Below are 6,000 nucleotides of genomic sequence, written 5' to 3'. Positions count from 1 at the left end.
AAAATATTAAAATGCAATAATGAAAATATATTTAAAATGAAGTATTTTGGGACAGAGAGATGGTTTACTTTGCATGTTCAATCCCCAGCACCACTGATGGTCCTGTGAGCACTACCAGGAATGACTCCTAACCACAGAATCAGGTATAAGTACTGAGAAAAACTGGGTGTGGTCCAAGATTTGAGCCCCCCACCCTGACATTTTATATGTTATGTATTCAGTATTAAATTATTTTGGACTAGTTTAATTTGAAAAGATATTTTGCCATTTTTGATAACAAGCTGCTTTATATTATTATTATAGAAATGGATAAAAAGAAAGAGTTGAGAGCTACCCAAGAATAGCTGAGATCAGCACCAGGAGGATTACTCCATAACTTAGAGGCCAGCCGGGTATCCTAGAGGAAAGGGCTGTTCAGATAGAGAAGGGAGCACCAAATAAAGGATGTTTGGAGGATCCTCCCAGGAGGGGAGATGCATGTCGAAAGTAGACTATGGACTGAACATGTTTGCCACTCAATGCCTCTTTTGCAGACCACAACACCCAAAAGGAGAGAGAGAACACAGGGGATTGCCCTGCCACAGAGACAGGGGGGATGGGGGGATGGGGGTGGGAGGGATATTATCCATGGTGGTGGAAAATGGGCACTGGTGGAGGGATGGGTATCTGATCATTGTATAATTGAAACCAAAGCACAAAAAATTGTAAATCTACAACTTTAAAAAAAATAAAATAAAATAAAGGGAAAAAAAAAAGAAAGAGTTGAGATCACTACATATAATTAACCTTGACTCTCCTAAACTATATTTTATTGCATATGAGTTATATCTTTTTATTTTATTTTATTTCTATGGTACCAATTATTTACTCCAGAGTCTCAACATGCAAGGCAAGTGCTACAACACTGACCTACAGCCCTGGTCTTTCTCTTTAGAGAGGAAGAGTTTGGGGTTATACCCAGCAGTTTTAATTTTGTTTTGTTTTGTTTGGGGGGCCATACCCAGCAGTGCTCAGGGAATACTCCTGACTCTGTGCTCAGGGATCACTTCTGGCAGACTTGGGACTATATGGAGTGCTGGGGATTGAACCTGGATCTGCTGTGTTCAAGGCAAGTGCCCTGCCTGTTGTTCTATCTCTCAAGACCCGTTATATCCAGCAATTATTAGGGCTTTTTCCTGATTATCTGCTCAGGAACCAACCCCTGGAGCTGCTAGGGATGGAAATGGTCTCAGCTAAGTGCGAGGTGAGCGCCTTAGCCCCTTCTTCCTCCAACTATCTTCTTATTTTAAACTGAAAAACTAGTACAAGCTGAGGATATTTATGAACCATTCTTTTTTTGTTTGTTTATTGTGAGTGTTCAGGAGCTACTCCTAGCTTTGTGTCGGGGACCATTTCTGGCTGGGGGACCATATAATGCCAGGGATCAAATCTGAGTCTCACATATGCAAAGTATGTGCTCAGCCCATTGAACTGATTCTCCAACCCATGAATCTGTTTCTCAATAGAATGCCTGTTGGGCTTGCTAGGGTTCCATTCTGCTAAGAAAGAAAGTAATGTAAACAACTCCAAATAAAAATATTCTAATATGGATAAGTGTAACATGGGCAAGTTATGTTAAACCTGGAAGAGTCCTTATGTCTGTCCTCTTGTCACACATAAATTATTCACTTTTACTTGGTTTCCTTTCTTTTTTTTGGTTCATTTTTCTTTTGGTTTGGGGGTCACATCTGGTGATGTTCAGAGTTTATTCCTGGATCTATGCATTCAGGAATTACTCCTGGAAGGGCTTGGGGGACTTTATAAGATGCTGGGGTCAAATCCAGGGCAGCTGTGGGCAAGGCAAGTACTCTATCCGCTGTACTATCTCTCCAGCCTCTCAATTCCATGCAATTGGTTTTCCTGTTAGAAAACAATGGCAGAAATGTTTTATGGAGTCATTGCTTTTGATCAGCAGACTATATCCAGGCAATTGTCAGTACAAAGTGTTATAGACCTGACTGCTGTGATGGGGAAATTACTTAACATCAGCTCCACAACTCCGATGTCCTGCCCTTGAATCTATCTTACTTAAGTGGGCATTTGAAGCAAATAGTGATTTAGAGCATATCTTTCTTGGGAAGCTCCAGAAAGGATGAGAGCTCTGCCTGTACTTGCCATATGCCCTTTTAAAACATTTTTTCATTTGGACTTTCTTTTCCTTGCTCCCCTCTCATGACCACATGTTCATTTATTGACACTAATTGGCTCACTGATGTCCTCACTGCTCTGGTCTTATCCTGTACCCCCATCCTACTGCCTTCCTGCTCAAGTCACTGAAGATCTCTTTATCAGGGCATTAAGAAGCTCCATCATATGTCTAGACTTAGGATTTTCAAAACCATTTCTGCCTAATACACCACATCTCTTTAAGTAAGAGCAAGTAACTTCCTCCCATTCTCAAAAATGTTATTATGTCCATGAAGTAGCTTGCCTTTTCTGACCCTTTATGCTTTTTTTGTTTGGGGCCACACATGGAAGAACTTAAGGTTTACTCCTGGCTCTGTGCTCAGGGAAACTCATGAAGGGGTTCAAGGGACCATGGATGCATTCAAGGCAAAAAACATTATCTAGTATACTATCCTTCTGGTACCTTCCTGTCCTTTTTGGAACACCTATAAGTTGAATATTATGACCTACCTTTTCCACATACCCGAACCACCATACATACCTTTGCAGTCAATCAATTCTTTGTTAAGGGGTAGCTGGGAAGGTGGGGCACCCCAGTTGTACTCAACGCTTACTCTTAGCTCTGCTTTTAAGAATCACTTCTGGCGTGCTTTAAGAACCATGTCGTATGTGGGGGATCAAACCTAGACCAGTTATATACAAGGCAAGCACCCTATCACTGTACTATCCCTGCAAACCTGTTAATTAGTTCTTCAATTCTTTCCCTTTCTGTTTTTGTTTTTGGGCCAAACCTAACAATGCTCAGTGGTTACTCCTGGCCTTCTGCTCTGGAATTACTCCTGGTGTTTCTCAGGGGACTACACGGGATGTCAGGGAACAAACCTAGGTGGGTGGCATACAAGGCAAGCACTCTTGCATGTACTATCTCTCCAGCCCCATCAATCAACTGTTTTTTTTTTTATGGGGGGGAGTTGTTTGGGCAATACCCATCAGTACTCAGGGTTTACTACTGACTGCACTTAGGAATCACTCCTCACAGGCACGGGTTGGCATATGGGGTGCTGGGGATTGAACACAGGGCAGCTGTGCACAAAGCAAACACCCTACCTACTATACTATCACTGGGGCTCCATGAATCAATTTGTGATACAAAAAGTAATCCATAGATTATAGTACAGGACAAGAAACAGTGACAATAAAAGGAAAGAAAAAATAGATATATATATATTTCAAAACAACCTCTAGCATATAAAATGAGCAGTAAAACAGTTTTTTAAAGCGTCAAGAGAGATATGCAAGTTGCCATAATGTATTACATATAAACTGCAGTTGAGCTGGGTCTGTAGACACAGAAGGAGAATTCTAGCTCTGTTGCCTTGTTTACCATTAGAGACTTGCACCTGAGTACAGTTGATTCCCAGATGGGTCTGGAGAGATAGCACAGTAGGTAGGGCTATTGCTTTGCACTCTGCAGACTGGAGCACTTTCCCCAGACTCCCATATGGTCCCCCAACTCCACCAGGATTAATTTCTGAGTGCAGGAGTAAGTCCTCCCCAATAAAAAAGCTGCTTCTGAGATGAAGTTTGTATTGAGGGACAGTCTCTTCCGACAGATCTTTGTGCTGTATGGTGGTTACTTCCTCTAGTGCCCAAGCTACCTATGACATATGACATGCTGGAGTCTTCACAGATAGATCCTTGCTCCATCTTTAAGCTGGAAACCTGAGACTCTGGTGACCATCTGTCTTGGCTGTGCGCAGGAAGCCAGTTACCGGGGGCTGGGGAGTGGGGAATGAGGAACTCAGAGAAGCAAGCTAGCAGGAGATGGGTTCCAGGATTGGGGTAGGGAGTTGGTAAAAAGACAAAACAGAGAGTGAGAAAGCAGCTTGATGAATATGATGGCTTCCTTTCATTTTACCTGTGACATTTTCAGGTTCAAATACGCCACTATAAGTTCCTCACATCAGAGAATTTTGACCTCAGGCTGAGAGCTACAAATTAGATCTTCCAACTTTGGACCATCTTTTTCCTACTTGTGCCTTGTCTGTACCCCCTTGTCCCACAGTCTCACAGCTGTAAGCTCACTCTCCACACTGGCAGGCTTTCTCTGACTGAAAAAGTCATCCATCTACCAATTTCCCCCTCCTCTTAGGAGGTGAATTTCATCATCACTCTCCTACCCATTCCACTCAAATTTTTTTCAGAGTATCTAATTTTACCATTATCTACTTCTTTCACTCCAGCTAGCTCCAAAGGGGGTTCAGCTCCAAATTTCCACTGAGATTAGAACCTGTGGTTACCAGTGTCAACTATGGTCTATTACCAAAGGTATGGTATTGCTTAATATGCTTTATCTCTTAGATTTTTCGTTGGTTTGCTTGGTTTGGGGCCACACCCAGCAGCTCTCAAGACTTACTCCTGGCCCTGTGCTCAAAGGTCATTCTTGGAGAGGCTCAGGAGAATTTATGAGGTGCCGGGAATATTTTTTTTGAACCTGTATTGGCCACTTGTAAGGCAAACACCTTCTTCACTGAACAATCTCTCTGGTCCTTCTGTTTGCATCTTTAACCTAGATCACGATCACGATCATTCTGTTGTTCGTCGATTGCCTCGAGCAGGAACCAGTAACGTCTCCTTCCTCCTAGCCCCGAGGTTTTAAAAAGCGCCATGTTCAAGGCTCTTTCAGGATTAGGAAAATGAGACCCATCATTGTTACTGGTATTTGGCATATTGGGTACGCCACGGGGAGTTTGCCAGACTCTGCCGTGTGGGCAGGTCACATTCCGTAGCCTGCCAGGTTGTCCAAAGTAAGAATGAGATAATAAGATGTAGCACAGCCGTGAATGTGACCACGCGCTTCCAGGAACTGGGTTTTATAGTCTCTGGGTCTTGGCCATTGATGGGATTACATGGTGCCAGGGGGTCAGTTGGTGGGTGTGACCCCTGCCTACTGGAAGATGGTGGATCTGGGTGGAGGATGCTAGCCCCTATCCAAGCAGGCTTGGAGATCTCAGCCCTGGGACCCGCATGCCTTTGTTCCTCTGCCGGTACCTTCAGGCGTGTGGGGAGTGGTCTCAGCATGGTTGTGGCTGGTTCTGGAGGTCTTTGGCTGCTGGAGCTCTGCTCGGGGCAGGGAGGGAAACTCAACCCACTCCCCTCCAAGGGGCCCCGGTGAGGACAGCCAGGTGCGGGGGCAGGAGACTCTGCCCTGTTTAACCTAGATGACCAGTTGTTTTCTACTTAAAACTTTCGGTGAGCTTTGTACAATGTCTGTGCCCTCATCCCATTCCCACCTCTCAATTCCCTGCCTGCTGCTTCTCAGTCCCCCTTGTTTAAGTCTCTTCAACCTGAAATACTGGATTTCTGAAGTCCCCTTCTTTTCTCTTGGTATATTTGCTTGCTTTATTCATAAGAGACCTCTGGCACTATTCTAACTTGCCTTGCTAACTGTGTACCAATGACTCCTCAGTTTATTTTAGCTGAAACAATCCATGAGTTATTAAATGATTTTGGTTTGGATCCATACCCAGTGGTGCTCAGGAGCTACACCTGGTTTGGTGCTCATGGCTTGCTCCTAACTGTAAGATGAGCCATGGCAATGATGGGGAGCAAACCTGGGCTTCATGCATATAAAGCACATGTTCAGCTTTATGGATCTCAGTCTCTCTGTTTCTCTATCTCTCTGTCTCTCTCTGTCTCTCCCCCCCCTTATATATTTCTGTTTTAGGCTTAGAATAGACCTCAGAGGTACACAATCACATTCCCAATCATATTTTGTATTTTCACTAAAATGTACAAAAGATATCTGATACTTAACATGCTTAATTTGAATTT

This window comes from Sorex fumeus, unplaced genomic scaffold (assembly GCF_029834395.1).
Source record: "Sorex fumeus unplaced genomic scaffold, SorFum_2.1 ptg000098l, whole genome shotgun sequence".
Lineage (NCBI taxonomy): Eukaryota > Metazoa > Chordata > Mammalia > Eulipotyphla > Soricidae > Sorex > Sorex fumeus.
Note: the sequence above shows the minus strand (reverse complement) of the source record.